Here is a 20,420-nt window from a genome sequence, read left to right as displayed (position 1 = left end):
TAGGCCCCCTTCAGATACTGGAAGGCCACAATAAGGTCACCTTGAAGCCTTCCCCTGTGTTTTATACTTTAACAAATCAGAATTAAACCCTTCTCTATAAAAGTTCACTTCAAAAAATCATTAAAATCAAAAATGAGTAAACAATGGTATTAAAGGCCATTAATTCACATGCATGGCCTCAGTAAGTAACATGGCAAAAATAAACATGGTAAAAAAAAACTTGTTATTGTTGTAGCTTGTTTAAAGAGTAAGTACTTATTTGATCTTGCTCCATCTGGGTCATGGCCAAACATGTATATCCTTTATATACATAATGTCCTATATGTACAGCAGAAATGATGTGGTCTTTACCAAGGTCAAAGAATCAGTAGGGAAGGAGGTAGTGTCTTATGGGACAAGACTTCCCTGTGACTTCCCTGTGACTTCCCTGTGATTTGTTAGAATAGACTAGACCATACTAGACTAGACTAGACTAAACTAGACTAGAATAGAATAAGCCAGGTTGGAAAAGACCTTTGAGATCATCAAGTCCAACCTATCACCCAACACCATCTAATCAACTAAACCATGGCACCAAGTGCCTCATCCAGTCTCATCCTAAACACCTCCAGTGATGGTGACTCCACCACCTCCCTGGGCAGCACATTCCAATGGCCAATCTCTCTTTCTGGGAAGAATTTATCCCTAACATCCAACCCAAACCTCCCCTGGCACAGCTTGAGATTGTGTCCTCTTGTTCTGGTGTTGGTTACCTGGGAGAAGAGACCAACCTCCACCTGGCTACAACCTCCCTTCAGATAGTTGCAGAGAGCAATAAGGTCTCCCCTGAGCCTCCTCTTCTCCAGGCTAAGCAACCCCAGCTCCCTCAGCCTCTCCTCATAGGGCTTGTGCTCCAAACCCCTCCCCAGCTTTGTTGTTCTGTGCCTCTGATATTGAGGAGTGTGATTTGTCAAGGCTCTTTGAGACCTTAGCTGTAATTAGAGCAAATGCCTCCCAGTTCTTTTTGTCCCTTTAGGAAACCTAAGGCATTATGTTTCTGTTGACATTACAGCATCCACAGTTATACACTGGGGACAAATATGTGAAAAGCAAACAAACAAACAAAAGCCACACTACCCAAACAAACCACAAGGAAAACAAACACAGAAAGTCAATTTCTACATCCAGAGGCAGCACAGAGCCAAGCCCTGCAGTGTGCATTTGTCCTGGCTAGCTTTAAGCAGCCAAAGCAGCAAAAGCTTCTACATCTTATAAAACCACTTCACAATCTTTACTGATCTGTGATGAGACTGAATTAGCACCTTCTTGAGATTCTAGGGGCTGCTTCTCAGCATCAGGATTGTAGGAGAGCAGATGAGAATGCAATCCCAGAGCTGTGTGGAGAGAGGAGCAGCCAGGGGAGCTGCGCATGCCTGGCGCACGCAGCATAAGCCAATTTCTGCACCCACAGAGTGGTTCATTTCTTGGCAGCTGAATCAGAATAAAGCTCCAAGGCTGCAGTGGCTCACAGCCTGCTGTGACTCGGTGACCACAGAACCTAATTTGTGCTGGATAAAGCCCTAAAGAGATTAACTGACTCATAACATATGCTGCTTTACCTTCCACAAATGAACCTCTGATACAGTGCCATGTTCCTGATCCCTCTCTCAATTTCTGCGAATGCTCCATCACTTAGTCACAGATATGGGGGAAACTTGAACAGGGGAAAACCCCACCCCCTTCAGTTTATTATTTATACATGCTTTTGCAAGCAGTGTAAAAGGCTGTGTGCTTTTTCTGCCAGAAATGTGACGTTCCACGTTAGGGGCTCTATAAAAAATGCATGCATTCATTCCAGGGAATCTCTGAGAAAGAACAGTGCAGGTGCATTACCTGCAGCAGGGCTGTGTGGGGGAGGTAGCTATATCCAGGGTTGACTTTAACAAGGGACAGGCCACATATAGGGCTGGAAAAGTCATGGAAAAGTCTTTTCAGTCTCTCTAGGATCTCACTGGAGGCGGTCAGCAGCTTAAAAGTGGGACCATCAGGATCAGGAGTGGCAGCCAACAGGGTCAGGGTGTTTCTAAAACAGATGAGTGATCTGCGAAGTACATTCTGTGGTTCAGCAGTTCCTAATTACACACTGTGGAGTTGAGCAGGACGAGTTATTCCCTGGTAGCCAAAAAGCAGCAGTGTTACAGTGGGGAGGAGGTGATGTTATTCACAGAACCACGGAATGGCAGGGGTTGGAAAGAACCTCTAGGGACCTTTGAGTCCAACCCCACTGCCAAAGCAGGATCACCTAGGGCAGGTCACACAGGAGTGCAGCAGACTCTGCAATCTGTCTGGGCAGCCTGTTGCAGTGCTCCATCATCCTCACAGCAAAGAAGTATTTCCTCATGTTGAAGTGGAACTTCCTGTGCTCCAGTCTGTGTCCACTGCCCCCCATCCCCTCACGGGGCACCTTTGACAAGAGGCTGTCTCCTTCTTCTTGACACCCACTTCTCAGGTAATTATTAATAAGATCTCCTCTCAGTCTTCTCTTCTCCTTCTCCAGACTAAATAGCCCCAGATCTCTCAGACTTGATTTGCCCAGTTCTTACTCCAACATGGAATTTGAATGTGGCCCCAGGGAAATGCAGTATATATAGTACACAAGGCAGTGAGGCTCCACTGATTTCCATGTTGTGAAACTCTGCTTTCCCAAAGGTATCCAAGACGGTCACAGATACATGTCAGCTTCCACCTGACATCATTGGTATTCCATAAACCCTTTTGGAAACTCAACCCTGTACCACACTGCTGAAGTGAAAGGTTGTATCAGTGATTTCGAATACAGCTAACTTGATTAAATTTGAGACATTACAGCCTATCAAAATAAAAACAACTATCAGCACAAGCAGCCATTATAAATGAGCTAACAAATGCTAAATCAGATGAATGATGTTGCTGATCAACAGCTTTGTATTTTTAGCCTACTTTACTGTCATAATTTAAAGCCAAATACATCTCCAGACTTCAGGAGCAGCATCAACACGAGGCATAAATAGGAATGATTCGGTATTAGATGCCATATTAGAATGAAATTTGGCTCTTCTATAATAATACAGAAACCATACACTAAAATCTCTGTATCTAATCAGGAGTGGAAACTTAATGGACTTAAAGCTATCAGTTAGGATTCCTCCCAGCAGCCTTTCCCCCCAAGATTTTCCAAAGATCCTTAAAAATCAGGGCTTCCAAATCTGAGTGAGAACTGAAACCTAATTCCTTCAGTCTCTTTTGCAAAGCATTGCCTTACACTGCTGTTCTGAGCAGATATATGGGGGGGGGAAATGAATTCTCATAGTTTCCCTTCTAGGCATATGCTCCAAGACCAAGCAAAGCAATGTCAGCTGCTGTGATGCAAATGGATTCATTTTGCTGCTGTGATCATGGTCAGCAGCTGTGGGTGAGCTGATGAGCAGGAATTCATGCTTCAGTTGATCAATTGTTAGCTGTTATGTGAAGACAGTCTAAAGTCCAGCTCAGTGAAGTTCCCAGCATCAATGGATTTAAGTGAGCCAGTAAATTCAACACCATACCCTAGCAGTGTACCTTCAAGCTGATCCAAACTCACAATTAATGTTCTGCCATAGAGAGGCAGAACTTGTTTTTCAGTAAAAAAAGAGACAGACAGCCTCCTACAACTACCTGAAAGGTGGTTGGAGCCAGGAGGGGGGTGGTCTCTTCTCCCAGGCAACCAGCACCAGAACAAGAGGACACAGTCTCAAGCTGTGCCAGGGGAAGTTTAGGCTGGAGGTGAGGAGAAAGTTCTTCCCAGAAAGAGTAATTTGCCATTGGAATGTGCTGCCCAGGAGGTGGTGGAGTTATCGTCCCTGGAGGTGTTCAGAAAGGGATTGGATGTGGCACTTGGAGCCATGGTTTAGTTAGTCCTGAAGTGTTGGGTGACAGGTTGGACTTGATGATCTCTGAGGTCCTTTCCAACCTTGTTGATTCTATGATTCTACGTATTGGGGTCTTGTGTCTGGAATATTCTTGACTTAGTCATTGGTGTCCTAAAACATGTAGTGGGTTTGGCAGACCAGATCCTTACTGTAGCTGGGAATCCTTTTCTCCCTTTTCTTTCTAGACATGTAACAATGAAGCTAGGTCTTAGAGCCACAGGGGAACAAAAATAGCTCAGAAGGGCTCGAGCTGGTATGGTGTAAAAACCAGAGTTATTCCTGCAAGTGAAACAGTCTCAAAAGCGAAACAAGCTCAGAAATTTCACCATCTGAGCGCAGCCCCTGTGCTCCCCAGGCTATTAAATATATGTATTAAGTCTAGGCCAGGGTGAACAAGTCAGTTCCATAAAGACAATAAAACTGGCATAAGCCCATTGGACTCAGTGGAACTGTAAAGCCAAGGATGATTATTTAGCTCAAGGGGACTGGCATGATTTTAATCTAGGAGGATTTGAGTGTTATAACCTCTTTGGTAAAAACCTGAGGGAAAGATAAAAGGGAAAAAAAAAAGAAAGAAAATAAGAAAAAGAAAAGGAAATAAAGAAAAAAATAATAATGAAAAAAAAGAAAATAAGGGGAAAAAAGAAATGCAGAAATGGAGAAAGATGGTAAATACCATTGGCAGCAAGGAGACGTGGAGCAGCTGTCTTTGGCAGACGCGTTTCATTCTCATCAAACAGAGAGCTGTGGATGTTTGGAAATAACCCACACTGACTAAGTATTTAAGTACAAGTTTCCCTGCTTGTTTTGAGGCAGTCAGGGATTTTTTGCTCAAACAAGGCCTTGTCTCACCCAGGTTTGGTTCAGAAAGCACCGTTTTCCTGTGGCACTCGTGTGTCAGCGCCAGGATGATGCCTGGAACGCAGGCAATTCACTGTGAGAGGAGGGCTTCTGGTTTCACAGCTTTTGGTTACACAGTGACAGTGTCACAGTATCACCAAGGTTGGAAGAGACCTCAAAGATCATCCAGTCCAACCTGTCGCCCAGCACCTCATGACTACTAAACCATGGCACCAAGTGCCACATCTAGTCCCCTCTTGAACAGCTCCAGGGACAGTGACTCCGCCACCTCCCTGGGCAGCACATTCCAACGACGAATGACTCTCTCGGTGAAGAACTTTCTCCTCAACTCGAGCCTAAACTTCCCCTGGCACAGCTTGAGACTGTGTCCCCTTGTTCTGGTGCTGGCTGCCTGGGAGAAGAGACCAACCCCTTCCTGGCTACAACCTCCTCTCAGGTAGTTGTAGAGAGCAACGAGGTCACCCCTGAGTCCTGGGGGTAAATGGAGCTGTTTTCAGAAGGTGCCTGTCTCCAGGAACCTGAAAGCTTTCATTAGCTGAGGGGAAAAGACAGAGACGACCTTGTGCTGTGATAGCAGTTACATGGTGACATCTGACAGCCACTATGACCACTAACTCCTGTGAGCAGCGTTTCCTGAGAGAGCCTGCTTCATCTGCCAAGGCAATCAGTGTGGGGACTCAGAGCCCATCCTGGATCAGCTGCAGAGATTCTAAGTCCTTTTTACTAAGAGCCCTGAAGGGATCTAATTTTTGCCTTACCAACCAACTCTGTCACCTTTCCTCCCTATTTGATTTATCTTCCTTTCAGTTCTTCCCTAGTAAATGTGTGTGTGTGGTTTTTTGTTTGGTTTTGTTTGCTTTTTCTTTTTTGTTAGTTTGTTTTTATTTGGTTGGGGTTTTGTGGGTTTTGTTTGGGGTTTTTTTGGGGGGTTTATTATTTGTATGTTTGTTTTATTCCTCCCCACATACACTCTAGTATTTCCATTCTAGTGTTTAAGTCCTTAATACAGTAGTGCTGCTGTCTACTTGCAGGACTGTCTATGGACTCTTGTCTCATCACGGCTATTAAGATCAATTGCAAGGAGAATATAAGATTATAGAATGCAATTACCGGTGTTGGAAGCTTGCCCATACTGTCTGAACCTGCATTCTCTGAAATAAACAAACAAACAAACCAACCCCAAGCAACTTTGGAAAGTCTAAGTGGCATCAGGCAAGCTATCTTGGTATGGACAGTGAATTAGGGCTTCACTTTGCAAGGCTGCTTCAAGAATGTTCAAGGTCAGGTTGAGGGGACAACAAGGCTGGGGAGAGGTCTTGAGCACAAGCCCTATGAGGAAAGGCTTAGGGAACTGGGGTTGTTTAGCCTGGAGAAGAGGAGGCTCAGGGGAGACCTTCTTGCTCTCTACAACTACCTGAAAGGAGGTTGTAGACAGGTGGGGGTTGGTAGGGAGGTGGTGGAGTCACTGTCCCTGCTGGAGGTGCTCAAGAGGGGATTGGATGTGGCGCTTGGTGCCATGGTTTAGTTGATTAGATGGTGTTGGGTAATAGGTTGGACTTGATCTCTGAGGTCCTTTCCAACCTTATTGATTCCACAATTCTGTGATTCTATGACTCTGAGCAACCTGATCTTGTTGAAGATGTCCCTTCTCATTGCAGGACAGTTGGACCAGATGACCTTTAAAGAACCTTTCCAAACTGAAACATTTGATGATTCTATGAGTCCCAGTCTTTCTGGAATGAGGTTGTGTGCAACCTGAAGAATTGCTCCATACCACAGCTACAGATGTCCATGGGATCTCACAGACAGTCAGTGAGATTAGGAGTGAGCTGTGTATCCTTGGGATGATAAGTAGGGAGAAAAGGCCTGATCTTCTCACAGCAGGAAAACCAAAGTCATTGGAGGTTTTCAGGAGAAGAGGAGACTCAGGGGTGACCTTATCACTCTCTACAACTACCTGAAGGGAGGTTGTAGACAGGCAGAGGTTTGTCTCTTCTCCCAGGCAACCAGCACCAGAACAAGAGGACACAGTCTCAGGCTGCACCAGGGGAGGTTCAGGCTGGAGGTTAGGAGGAATTTCTACACAGAGAGAGTGATTGCCCATTGGAATGGGCTGCCCAGGGAGGTGGTGGAGTCGCCGTCATTGAAGGTGTTCAGAAGGAGACTTGATGGGGTGCTTGGTGCCATGGGTTAGTTGTGTAGGTGGTGTTGGATTGGTTGGTGGGTTGGACGTGATGATCTTGAAGGTCTCTTCCAACCTGGTTTGGTTTATTCTAATAAAGGTTTATTCTAATAAAGTCCTCCTAGAGTTTGCACAAAAGTAGTAAAAGGGGTATGCTTTCCATAACAGGTCACTTCTTTGACACATTTTAGGGCATATCTAAACCAAAGAGTTGTAGGGAACAGGCAAGCATCTTTTATGCTTCTTTTTTTCTTATGGGAAGAACACAGCCTGAAATTATGCCCTCAGATACTACAATGTGGATCTGCAGTGTCAGGCTCCTGAAGGTCACCTCAAGATATTATGAGCCAGGTTTTCCAAAAGGACTGAAAACATTCCCTCAGCAAAACCCAGCCTTGTTTGTAAGCAGTGTCACAGAAAGCCTGCTTCTCCAAGCGATTACACACACCAGAAAACTGTGTTCCTACTGAAGCAGCTCACAACTTTGTTTTGTATTCAGAGAGATGCATTCATATGGGCTTGTTATTTATGTGTGTAGGCACAATGATAAATCCCCAGGTGAAAATAGCAGTTCAGAATTTGCTAAAGCACTGTGGTGTTATGGAACACTTTCAAAGCTATGGATTTGTTTTCTACCTTTTTACTCAGTAATAAATATTAGACTCAGCAGTAAGGGCTTGTACCAGAGCCACAGTAGTACTGGGAAGCGGAGGATTTATGAGCCGGATCTGTAGAACATAAATCCTCCAAGAAGGGCTGTAATTATATAAAATGCTACATGAATTCAACAATGGGAAGAAATCTATTTTTAGGGCAAAAGTTTTCCAGTAACTGGAGACATAAATCCTTCTCAAACCCCGGGGAGGACCACCCCAGCCCCTTCACTTCCCGCTGCTCTCCCCCATTACCTGAGTTAGTTCTGGAGTGTCTCTGCTACCAGTCTTGGTGTTAGCAAGAGAGAGAGCCCAGGATGAGTTAAAAACATAAAACTCATGGAAGAAAGCAAGGATGCATAGGAAGAAGGGACATGACTGAAATATTTCCACACACACCAGAACAGTTCTGAGTGCTATCAGGCCCATCACAGCTCTTCACACCACCTAACTTCTAGGTTAACTTCAAAGAAATGCCAAGTCACAATTCCTACTGAGTCTGTTGAAATTCTTCAAGAAGCATTGTTCTTTGCTTTCCATGCACTGGTTGACTTCACAGGGAGCAGAATGTATTGTTCTTCTTCACCCAGATCATTAGTGGCAGTTGTTGGGAATGTGAACATTGTGCTAGTGAACTCAGCTAGAAATAACCTCAGAACTCTCAAGCACAGCCCTGTGAGGAGAGGCTGAGGGAGGTGGGGCTGCTTAGCCTGGAGAAGGGGAGGCTCAGGGGAGACCTTATTGTTCTCTACAACAACCTGAAAAGAGGTTGTAGCCAGGTGGGGGGTGGTCTCTTCTCCCTGGCAACCAGCACCAGAACAAGAGGACACAGTCTCAAGCTGCACCAGGGAAAGTTTAGGCTGGAGGTGAGGAGAAAGTTCTTCACAGAGAGAGTAATTGGCCATTGGAATGTGTGGAGTCACCATCCCTGGAGGTGTTCAACAGGGGATTGGACATGGCATGTGGTGCCGTGGTCTAGTAGTCCTGAGGTGTTGGGTGATAGGTTGGACTTGATGATCTCTGAGGTCTTTTCCAGCTTTATTGATTCTATGATTGTCCTATCTCACAGAAAGGCCGTGGCAATAAATGCATTAAAGAGTAAGATGTGGTTAAAGTAGCACAACAGAGACTCAGGTACATGGATGCTTTTGTAATTACACTTTGCAGGCACCCATTCAAAAAAATAACTCTGAAATGCTTGTTTTTAAAAATGACTCCTTGGGAGTTTTATTCTAATTTTTAGTCTAATTTTTATTCTAATTTCACAGTTTTCTGAGGCCTGGTTCATGAGATTTGTAAGTGACTGCTCTGTGGTTTGAAGCAGTCTTAATGCATCTCCCACTGGTTCTTTACACCAGACAAGGCCACACCTTGAGTACTGTGTCCACTTTAAGAAGGATGTTGAGTTGCTCAAATGTGTCCAGAGAAGGCCAACAAGGCTGGTGAGGGGTTTGGAGCACAGCCCTATGAGGAGCAGCTGAGGGAGCTGGGGTTGTTTAGCCTGGAGAAGAGGAGGTTCAGGGGAGACCTTATTGCCATCTACAGCTACCTGAAGGATGGTTGTAGCCAGGTGGGGGTTGGTCTCTTCTCTCAGGCAACCTGTGAGAGAACAAGAAGATAAAGACTCAAGCTGTGCCAGGGAGGGTTTAGGCTGGCTGTTAGGAAGAAATTCTTCACAGAAAGAGTGATTAGCCATTGGAATGTGCTGCCCAGGGAGGTGGTGGAGTCACCATCCCTGGAAGTGTTTAAAAAGAGACTGGATGAGGCACTTGGTGCCATGGTTTAGTTGATTAGATGATGTTGGGTGATAGGTTGGACTTGATGATCTTGAAGGTCATTTCTAACCTGGTTAGAAAACCTGTAAACCCCTGGTGGAATCCAACCACTGATTTCAAAGGATGTTAAAATTTGCCTTTGTGTTCTTTTCTTTTTCATAAATTTAATCTACCCCTTGCCATTTGCACGTTTGTGAGGCTAAAAATGACTGTTTGGTGCTTTTCCCTTAGAAGCTGCGCAGTTTTTCTTCCACAGACACTGTTTTCAAAGCTCGGGTTTGTGGGTCTAGCCAAGCAGAGCTGAACGAGCTATTTAGCTGTATAATAGAGCAGCAGTGAATGAAGCAAGAGGACGAATTGAATTGGTGCCATTATTTCAACAGAATCCTTTCAGCAATTGCCTCTCTCTTTGTAGAGACCTTCATAGCATGATCTCGCTAAATGACACCGTGACGGTAATTACTTTGATTCAGAGTGCTGGAATCACACCGGTAACAAATTACACTGCCCCCTGATGAGCAATAATTCAATTATTCAGTGGCCTTATAACAATTTGCAATAGCCCATTCTCATTGCACAAACATCATATTTACTGCTGGAAATAAACCATCTCTCTGCAAAGTGAAGTATTAGATCTATATATCACAGCACATGTGAGCTCCCAAACGGCTCGCCGCAGGACTGCATACCCTTGGTGGTTTCAATATGCAAGGGAGTGCAGAGATGCTGAGCCTCTTGGGTTCCTCCCTCTCTGGAGAGGTACACTCATGTTTTGTCTATTTACTACCTGGTGAAGCGAGACTTCATTATAAATACCAGGCAGCGACTGTGCAGAGTGAGATTTCGTCCTGGTGCCATCAGTGCTGTTGGAATTCATTCTGAACTGGAAGCAGACTCTCAATGTGTGTCCAAAGAGGCATTCCTCGGATATGACTTTTTCTCTTCCCTGCCCCAGGGCCAATGAAGCACACAGCGCTGCGAAAGCCAAGGCAGCATGAAGCAGAGATGAAGAGGGGAAAAAACAGCCAGGCTTGCTGAAAACTCAATTCAGAGTTAGACTTTTGGGGTAGAGTGTGTAAAGACCAGTGAGATTCTTGAATGCATTAAGTGTCAAACCTCTCATTATGCAATCTGCAGGTTGCATTTAGACATCTAGGAGCTTGTGAAGATCATAGTATCATAGTATCATAGTATCAGTCAGGGTTGGAAGGGACCACAAGGATCATCTAGTTCCAACCCCCCTGCCATGGGCAGGGACACCCCACACTAGATCAGGCTGGCCAGAGCCTCATCCAGCCTGCTCTTAAACACATCCCACAGACAAATGTCTGCCTTCACCTTTAAGTGCCTAAATAGCTTTAAAAAACTTTAGATGTCTTAACCTACTGTGGTGTGATTTATTCATGAGGTACATTCTGCTCAGAAGTGCAGCATTCCTTCAGGCTGACTCCAGGAGGCATCAGGGAGGAATTTCCAGAGCATAATTGCTGGGTTTGGTCCTAAGCAAAAGCAGGAGCATATGCTGCAAACTCCTTTCCTTCTGATACTTGGCAGCTTGGTGGTTGGTGAGGTTTTTTTCTCCCCTATGATGTGGCAGATATAGATTCTATTTCTAAATTTGCCTGAAGGTGTCCAAACTTCTGCTTCCCTGGGGACTGCCTTGACACCCAGCTCATCTGTTTGATTGAATAGCTTTCAGCCTTTCCAATGGGGGCTGTACCATTATACTTGAAGTATTTAAAGATGTGTTAATCTCCTAAGAGCAAGATGTGCTCCACAAGTTCTCAGTTGAGAGACAGCATATACCATTGAGAGTGGAGGGGCAGAGGGCTGTCTGCCAGTCACTTCTATTAAATTATTGTTACAGCCAGGAGGTGATTTTCCCCTCAGGTGAGGACTCAGTCCCTAGACAATGGAATCATTCTGTCTCTGTCAAAGAATTTCCTCAACCAGAACCGAAGTCTGGCTTTTGCAGTGTATTTTTTCCCATCTTTGTTTGAAAGCAATGGTCATTTGGATGGGTTTTGTAGAAGTCAGTGTCACAAATGGATGCAAAAATATCACTTTACAACTTGCAATAACTGAATTCCACTAAGGAAATGTACCAAAACTTTGCAGTAAATGGCCACAAAGTTATAATAAGATGAGGGATGAATCCCTCAAGGGAAAAGGAGAAAAATGAAAACAGATGAAGAAGAAAATTAAGCTGATTTTCTACCGGTGAGTGCTCCTCACTAGTATTCAGCCACACATTTCAGTAAGTCTAAAAAACTTCCACAAGATTGTGAGCATGCATAAGATCTATGGATTACCATGCACACAGAGAAGCACAAACCTACATGCAAGGGAAGGTAATCAGAGGCCACAAATTTCTCATGTCTTTTTGACAGGAAGAAAGCTCCTGGGGACTTTCCGTTTCCATTGAGAATTGTAGGATCATAGAATCAATAAGATTGGAAAAGACCTCAGGCAGGTGTAGGATCTTGTACTTAGCCTTATGAACTCTGTGAGGTTAGCTTGGGCTCATCTCTCAAACCCATCCAAGTCACAGAATCACAGAATCATTCAGGCTGGAAAAGACCCTTGGGATCATCAAGTCCAACCATTAACCTTACCCTACAAAGTTCACCCCTAAACCATATCCCCACACACCACATCTAAGTGACCTTTAAACACATTCAGGGTTGGTGACTCAACCACCTCCCTGGGCAGCACATTCCAATGTCTGACTGCTCTTACTGTGACCAATTTTTCCTGATGTCCAGTTTAAACCTACCCTGTTGCAGTCTGAGGCTACTCCGTCTTGTTCTATCACTAATTACCTGTGAGACCAGCCTGAGCTTCTCTACAACATCCTTTCAGTTGTAGTTGAAGAGAGCAATCAGGTCTCCCTTTAGCCTCCTCTTCTTCAGACTCCTTCAGCCCCAGCTTAGAATAGAATAGAATAGAATTAACCAGGTTGGAAAAGACCTTTGAGATCATCGAGTCCAACCTATCACCCAACACCATCTGATCAACTAAACCATGGCACTGAGTGCCTCATCCAGGCTCTTCCTAAGCACCTCCAGCAATGGTGACTCTACCACCTCCCTGGGCAGCACATTCCAATGGCCAGTCACTCTTTCTGGGAAGAATTTCTTCAGTTGCTCTTCCTAAGATTTAATCTCCAGACCCTTCCCCAGCTTTGTTGCCCTCCTCTGCACTCGCTCCAGCACCTCCATGTCTTTTTTATTGAGGTGCCCAAAACTGGGGGTTTGGCCTCACCAGTGCTGAGCACAGGGGGAGAATCACCTCTGTATTCCTCCTGGGCTCTGAGTCCCTCTGGATCTCTCCTGTAGTTATTCTAATGCCTTCTCAAATTATTGTTTAACATTAAATTCCACTCCAGAAGCAAGCACATAAAATCTGGAGGTCAGAACTGCATTGATTTGAGTTAATTTTTGGAGCTAGTGCTAAATAAAATGTGTTTGCAACCTTGTTTTTAGCTAGATGGAGACATTTATTTACAATGATACAGAGTTCTGTGGGAAGGAATTCCCGTGATGAACTCCTTGGTTTATGCTAGGTGAGACTGCCTGTTAAAAATTCTGCTAAGCTTGCCAGGATGCATTTGACAGCCCTTCTTTATCAGCTTTTCCTCCTGATCAAATAAAATCTGAATGATATGCCACTGATGACCTAAATTCCAGTTCTAGTGAGAGTTGCTGTAACTGAGGGAAATGGAAGGAGGACTGAGCAGTAGGTGTTTACAAAGACAAGTTGCCTGACAGCACACTGTACATTTCAAACATCTCTTTTTTGTTATGAAAACTTCAAGCATTCAAGAAGGGCATCCAGAGAGCTTCTGCTTTATGGGAGATCAGCTGAGGATTGCTCATCCATATTCCAAACAGGCAATAAAATGACAATAAACAAGAGTGTTGCATAACAAAATAAAAGCAAACTCTGCCAGACCTTTTCCAAACAGTAATCTCAGCTTTTCTCACCCCTTGTGCAGGTTTAGTGTGCTTCAGATCAATACTTTATACGTGGTGTAATAGGCCTCCTTTTTCTTTAAGCAGAGCTGGTTTGAGAAGGGAAGGCAGAAAGCTTTTATTGCTGCCTAACTGCTATCAATTTCATAACTGTCCCTGCCTGTGGCAGGGGGGCTGGAACTAGATGATCCTTGTGGTCCCTTCCAACCCTGACTGATACTATGATACTGCTGGATTTAGAGCAAAAGAGTCCCCAGTAAAGGAATACATTTTCATTTCACGTGAGGAATTCCCTAAGGAAAACACAGCAAAAAGAGGGCAAACAGGGTTTTGGAGAAGCTCATTAGCACAGATGATAACAAATCAAAGAAATCAGCAGGAGACAATTCAGGAAGGACAACATGACCACTCCAGAGGAAGGATGAGCCAGATCTGTGCCTCACTGAAGATGATTCTCTGAGCTGCTCTTAAAAATCTCCAGTGACAGAGACTAAAATCTCCCTAGGAGATCTCTCCTCAAGTTTAAACAAGCTTATAGTTAAAAAAGATTTCACTGCCACCTGAGTTAAATGTCTGTGGGTTTAACTGCAGATCTCTTTTCTCTTTGACTTGTTTCCCAGTTATGAAATTTCTGAGTTTGCCACTTTTTGAAGTCTGTTGTCTCTGCTCTGCTTCTTTCCAATCCTTGGGCACAAAAGCAATTTTTCAGTGGTCAGTGCCACCTTACTGCCCTCTACTTTCACATCTTCAGTTCCACATTGTTGCAGTGAACCACACGAGACTATTCCCTTAGCTTACTGCATTTAGCTTAATTCAAGAGCTAGATAGTCTGTTCAGGGTTTAGTTGATTAGGTGGTGTTGGACTGGTTGATAGGTTGGACACAATGATCTTGAAGGTCTCTTCCAACCTGGTCTGGTCTATTCTATTCTATTCTATTCTATTCTATTCTATTCTATTCTATTCTATTCTATTCTATTCTATTCTATTCTATTCCATCCTACTGTATTAGCTGGAAACTCCATTACTCCCAGCTTCTGATGATTCTTCTGTTTCCTCAGACTAAAACTCTCTCCTTGATTTTTCTGCCATAGCAGACTAAGACAGATTGAAAGAGAAACTGTGGGATACATTCATATCATTAGATCTCTCTTGTCATCATTATTCACTTTCAGGCAGTCTGATCTCTTTATCTGCTTTACCTGGCACAAGTGTATGTATCTTTTATTGTCAAGGGTTAGGGCTGGGTCAACCACTAGGCAAAATCATAGAATCATAGAATGAATAAGGTTGGAAAAGACCTCAGAGGTCATCAAGTCCAACCTATCACCCAACACCTCATCACTAACTAAACCATGGCTTCAAGTGCCACATCCAATCCTTTTTTGAACACCTCCAGGGACAGGGACTCCACCACCTCCCTGGGTTGCACATTCCAATGGACAATTACTCTTTCTGGAAAGAACATTCTCCTCACCTCCAGCCTAAATTTCCCCTGGCACATCTTGAGACTGTGTCCTCTTGTTCTGGTGCTGGTTGCCTGGGAGAAGAGACCAACCCCCACCTGGCTACAACCTCCCTTCAGGTAGTTGTAGAGAACAATAAGGTCTCCTCTGAGCCTCCTCTTCTCCAGGCTAGTGATAAGTGATGGACACTCTTTATTAACACCTCTCCCTTCCCAAAGAGGAAGAGGAAGGCAATAAAGACACATGGGATGGAAAAGAAAACAGCTTTAATGAAAATAATAACAATATAAAGACATGTATGCAAACATATGCAAATATAATACAGAATGCAACCTGCCTGATGGCAATTACATCACTGCCCCCATGAATGCTCTGGGCATGCACTGAGGAAGTCCAAGTCTGGACTCAATGCAGATGGGAACTGGATTTGGGAGCTGGATTCTGGGACTGGATTCAGGAACACACAGAGAGGGTTTAAAGGCAGAATGAGTTCTCCTCAAACACCAGCCTCTGAAGAAGAGGCTTAACCCTTATAATCTCTCAGCTCTGTACTGAATTTGTTGCATATAGATTGGGAACCTTGTTGGTCAGTTCAGGGTCCCCTGTCTTGTTTGTTCTTCCTGCAGGTATGGCCTCTTGCTTTCTGCACTCCTGACTTACTATACAAGGTTTAGCAGTGACCTTTTTCCTCCATAGGAGCAAGTATAAGCAAAAGCCTTTCTACATACTGTCCAGGATACCAATCCTTAGTAGTAACTATAAATATCAAGCACTATCACTTCTAGAAGCAGACACCCTGATGTTCACTTCAGAAAGTGCATTCATTTACAAGAAACCCAGCTGTAAAGTCAGGTCACTGAGCAGAATTAGTTCTGCTCTAACTCAAATCAGGCCAATCTTCTAAAAAGCAAAACTCTTCAGACTTTCTTGCTCTATTCCTCTGGAGCAGTGATTTTTCCATCTTAATATTCTGTGTAAGTTAGCTCACTATTTATGGCAGTTAAGTTGCAGGTTCTGGTGTGCATTATAAGGTTTATTTTCAGTATCTCTTATGTTGGGACACAGACATGAAGATACAGCCATCAAAGACGTAATCTGAAGCCATTGCTCTGCTGTATCCCTGGTCCCACATACCTCAAATTAAGAAAAAATAAATGTGGAAAACCTGGAGGAAATTTTCCTATTCCATAGATTCACCTGACAGCCTAGAAATTCTCCTGCCTGAAATGGACAGTTGCACATCTTCTCTTACTCAAATTGTGTTTGCTGTCGCTGTTTTCAGTCAGTCTCTGCAAGTCACTGTCATTCCTAATTCCATTCCAACATGGGTTTCCCCCTTTCCAGCAGGTCTACCCCAAACTGTGCTGACACATGGCATTATTCTTTCCTTAACACTGAACTCTTCATGTGCCCATGTTGAATACCATGGGGCTCCTCTCTGCCCAACTCTCCAGCCTGTCCAGGTCTCACCGAATGGGCAGACAGCCTGGTGGTGTGTCAGCCACTCCAGTCTTGTATTATAAGCAAAGTCAATGAAGGAACACTGTTCCTTTATTCAGGTATTTGATGCTGATAAAGACTGGACCCATTACTGATCCATGTGGAATGCCACTAGCTACAGGCCCCCAACTTGACTCTGAGCCACTGACCATAACCCTCTGAGTGTTGCCAAAGATACCAGTGTGTGGTTAAAGGTATATTTTCCCTTTCTTTCAACAATGTACACACACATACATATATATAACCAGTTCATACACACACACACACACACAAACATATGTATATATAAAAACCCAAGTTCTGGGCCCCTCAATTTAGGAAGGACATTGAGACACTTGAACGTGTCCAGAGAAGGGCAACAAGGCTGGGGAGAGCCTGGAGAAGAGAATGCTCAGGGGAGACCTTATTGCTCTCTACAACTACCTAAAGGGAGGGTTGCAGCCAGGTAGGGGTTTGTCTCTTCTCCCAGGTAACCAGAACCAGAACAAGAGGACACAGTCTCAAGCTGTGCCTGGGGAAGTTTAGGCTTAAGGTAAGGAGAAAGTTCTTCCCAGAAAGCATAATTGGCCACTGGAATGTGCTGCCCAGGGAGGTGGTGGAATCCCCATCCCTGGAGGTGTTCAAGAGGGGACTGGACGTGGCATTTGAAGCCATGGTTTAGTTAGTCCTGAGGTGTTGGGTGCCAGGTTGGACTTGATGATCTCTGAGGTCCTTCTCAACCTTATTGATTCTATGACTCTCACCTTTATTTTGGTGTTCATTATATGTAGGCTAATAATTAGTATTGTCAAGTTTTCATTTATGCTATGAATAAAATGTTGGCTTTGTATATAAGGTGTCTTTCTCTTTGCCCATAAATAGGATTTTGAGCATAACAGAAGGAAATCTCTCTGGGGTACCCATGTGTATTAGAGTATTATTTGTGCCATAGATTTCCAGGCTGTTTGCTTCTGATAGTGCATAAATCTCAGTTTACTGTCACCCTGCAGCTTTGACTCAGCTTTGAGCTGTGATTTATCCCACTAATATACCCACAGAAACATTCCTTCATTGTAGCTTATTTTTACAGACATTTTTATAACTAGTCCCTTTAATAATTCAAATCAGGTACTTGTCCTCTTTCTAAGATGTAGCCTAAATTAGAGAAAATGTTTTTCCTGTAAGCATGATTGAAGGCTGGAACAGATTGCTCACAGACGTGGCATGCCGGTCCTTGGAGATACTCAGAACACAGCTGGACAGGGCTCTGAGCAGCCTGCCTTACTTGAGCTTACTCTAGATAAGGGGAGTTGAATCAGGTCATCTCCAGAGGTGCCTTCATACCTCTGCTTTTCTGAGTCTGTGAATTTGACTGGTGCTACAAGAAGTGCCGTAGTAATCTGTCAGGATTCTTCTTCTGTGCTAGCTGTTTCTAGAGAGTGTGAACACAGCCCTGAGCTGAGGCATACCAAATCATTGGATTTGATTATATTTTTGTCTAGCAGACAAGTTTCACAAAGAACAGAGTTCCATCTATCAGCCTCTGGCTTCAGAGTGCTGCAGAACAGGAGAGATTTCAGGTTCCCTGGGCTAGTTAAAGCACTTCATTGTTAATGTTCAGAATGAGTTATAGAGTCATAGAATCAATAAGGTTGGAAAAGACCTCAGAGATCATAAAGTCCAACCTATCACCCAACACCTCATCACTAACTAAACCATGGCTTCAAGTGCTACATCCAATCCCCTCTTGAACACCTCCAGGGATGGTGACTCCACCACCTCCCTGGGCAGCACATTCCAATGGCCAGCAACTCCTTCTGTGCAGAACTTTCTCCTCACCTCCAGCCTAAACTCCCCCCAGTGCAGCTTGAGTAGCAGGTGCTTGATTATGTCTGCTCTGTTACACCACCAGTGATTACAAGCCCTGTCCCAGCCTCACTGGCAGTGATATGGATGAGAAGCAGATCCAGTGTACAACCAGCACATTTTATGTAACTTGTGTTATGCAGGAGCACACTTTACAAATTCCTTTTTGTCCAGTTTTGCTCTTTTGCAGCTGCCAGTAGCTTAAGAAGTTGTGAGCTGTGGATTTCTGATGACAGGGTTTCTTCCCAGGTACTTACAAGATGAGATCTTTGGAAGCCTGAATGCAAAAGAGGCAGGTCTAGAGTTGCTGGTAGTGAAAGACTGGCCTGATCTGAAGGGGGCTGAGTATTGTTAGTCTCACAGACAGTTGATGGAAAGCTGAATGGCCCCTTCAACACTGAACTTCTAACAATAGATGTCAGCAGAAAAGGCAGTGGGGAGCATTAGTTGGTGTGTGTTGGATTTGGAGGGTGAAAATAAAACTCAGCAGCCTTCCTTTCTGTTTTATTCTGTATAACAGGTAAAAGGAATCACAGAATTATGGTGTTCAGGAGCTTGGGTGGAGCCTCATTTCCTACAGCTGGACAATATGAAGACATGCTAACATGTAGCCTGTCAAAATAGTAGAAAATTGTTAGGTCTTCAGTAAATAAATTGCCTACTGTTAGAAAGAAAGCAGTAAAAGCAGAGACTCTGTCTGTGGAATGGTTTATGCCAGGAGCTCTGTGAGCAAAAACTTGAGCTGGTTGTTAGGAGGAGGGGAGTGAAGAAATCCATTTGAAGGGTTAGCTCACAAAGGGTTTTGTATTGGTGTTCTCTCTGGAGAGGGCAAGAGTAGTCTTTAACAACAAGGAGATATAAACCTCAGTGAGACTAAACTGTTAAGATAGAAGTCCTGAAGGCAGACATTCTAGCTTCTGGAAATACATCATTAACTTTTGATTGCCATTTCTATTGACTGCCATTGTGATATATAAACCAACTCTAATGTTAACAATGAAAGAGCAGTGGCAGAAAGACTGTCTACACAAAGACACATCTATGGCTCCTGAAATCTGCCATGCCCTGCTGCGTAAGGGCTTGACCCAAATCCTTTTGCAGCCAGGGGACACACTCACATTGTCTTCAGGCTTCAGTCAGTCTTGTGAAACCCAGCATACCACAATAGCTGTAAAAATAAGTACCTATAAAAAAGGGAATTAAAAAAGAAACCCTTCTCAGAGAATCAGAGCTAATGAGGCTTGATTGCCCCTGAATTTGCTGGGCTTGAGTTCTTCCTGAAGCAATCTCTGATTGAGCTATTTGGTAGTGTTCTCCCTTCTTGGATTTCACTAAGATGTCCAACTTACATTTCAGTCTTCACCTTCATCTGAGCACTGAACAGGCAAAAGTATGCACAAATTTGGTTATTTTGGAGAGCACATTTGAACTTCCCATTAAAATGTGACTGGAGAAGGGCAGAGAGAAAGAGAGAAAGGAAATAATAAAGTGACCACATGAACTTCTTCAATAATAAAGTGACCACATGAACCTCTCAGAGAAAATAAGGTAAAACTCTGTCCCTTCCCCTGCCATGACACATGTGGTTGACTGGGCAAAGTCAGGGATAATAGAAACTGTCTAAATCAGGGCAAGTATTTTTAGTAGTATGAAAATGTGAGGGAAGAACCAGGCTTCTTACAGAATACAGAGTTAACCAGGCTGCAAAAGACCTTGGAGATCATCGAGTCCAACCTATCACCCAACACCATCAAATCAACTAAACCATGGCACCAAGTGCCTCATCCAGTCTCTTCCTAAACACCTCTGGGGATGGTGACTCCACCACCTCCCTGGGCAGCACATTGCAATGGCCAATCACTCTTTCTGTCAAGAATTTCTTCCTAACATCCAGCCTAAACCTCCCCTGGTGCAGCTTGAGGCTGTGTCCTCTTGTTGCGCCACAGGCTGTCTGGGAGGAGTGACCCACCCCCACAAAAAGTCCAACAAGGTAGGTTTGATTAATTCTTTTCTCTTACCCAACCTTACCAGTGTTATGCTAAATCACAATCAAAACTAGAAACTATTTTTTCAAAGGTGTCCTTTTGTTGCTGTTTGGATTGCCTTTACACCTATAGCAATCTTCATACCTCCCAAGTTTTGTTGTTCTCAGTGGTTTCTCCAGGTGAAGCTTCTTTCCTCATGATGGGCTGCATGCTTCTGGTGCTTCCAAGGTTTGCATTACACTAGGCTAGTGTGGC

The 20,420-nt window shown here is 44.0% G+C and overlaps 1 protein-coding gene across 1 annotated transcript in view; it reads right to left on the bottom strand.

Moving 5' to 3' along the window:
- Positions 1–20,420, bottom strand: part of LOC137446580 (trichohyalin-like) — a gene marked incomplete at its 5' end in the record, with an annotated part of 275,413 nt that overhangs the window by 46,607 nt on the left and 208,386 nt on the right. The window lies entirely within an intron of this gene.

Source organism: Melanerpes formicivorus, unplaced genomic scaffold, assembly GCF_026170545.1.
Source record: "Melanerpes formicivorus ecotype bairdi unplaced genomic scaffold, bMelFor1.0.p_v2 SCAF_1, whole genome shotgun sequence".
NCBI lineage: Eukaryota > Metazoa > Chordata > Aves > Piciformes > Picidae > Melanerpes > Melanerpes formicivorus.
This window is presented reverse-complemented; position numbering and strand designations above follow the sequence as displayed.